The following is a 646-nucleotide window of genomic DNA, read 5'->3' as shown; positions in this document are numbered from 1 at the left end:
GATTATTGAACTGGCCCAGATCAAGCCTGGACTGATGGAGGAGGAATGTCTCAAACAAGCCATGTTCATCACGCAAAAAAAGCAGGTACAAATATAAATAAATGAATATATCAGTGATGATTGTTTTAATACAAACAGTGAATTTAACCCTCAGAAAGCACTATTCAGAAAACTCAGCCACATTGAAATACATTATTAATACAAATTTTGAACTTATGTTTATCACATTATAATGCATACCACATTCAGATTCTGCTAATGCTAAATATAACAACTGCTAAGGCTACTAATGCTAATTCAGCACCTTTAAAGCAAATATTAATGCAGATTTCACTCATTTTGGTTTGGTTAGCTATTTTGCTACTTTTAGGCTTTGGCTAACAATTGGCTTCTGAAGACTTTCGCTAGCATTAAGTTCTTTTTAGCTTTTATTTAGAACTCAAAGTCACACTGTATTTTCACAGAAAATGCAATTTTTCTAGTTTTATTTTTTTATATGTCTGAAAGACCTTACTGCAGCAGTTGGTGGAACTTTTGAATCAAACAGCCGAAACTGTAGCGACTCTCATTGACGTGGAGCTTCGTGAGTGGAAGTACAGGCAGAAGCTGGCCTGCATTGGAGGTCCGGTGGACACCAGTTTGGAGC

General features: G+C 36.2%; 1 long non-coding RNA gene across 1 annotated transcript; it reads left to right on the top strand.

The window, feature by feature from the left end:
- On the top strand, positions 1-587 carry LOC106512365 (uncharacterized). Its single transcript, XR_001309661.1, has 2 exons — positions 1-85; positions 508-587. It is a non-coding gene; the product is annotated as an uncharacterized LOC106512365 (long non-coding RNA).
- The last annotated feature ends 59 nt before the right edge of the window (positions 588-646 follow it).

The sequence above is a fragment of the Austrofundulus limnaeus genome, unplaced genomic scaffold, assembly GCF_001266775.1.
Source record: "Austrofundulus limnaeus strain Quisiro unplaced genomic scaffold, Austrofundulus_limnaeus-1.0 Scaffold6068, whole genome shotgun sequence".
Taxonomy (NCBI): Eukaryota; Metazoa; Chordata; class Actinopteri; order Cyprinodontiformes; family Rivulidae; genus Austrofundulus; species Austrofundulus limnaeus.
The sequence above is the reverse complement of the archived record's forward strand: the minus strand, read 5'-3'. Positions and strand labels throughout refer to the sequence as shown.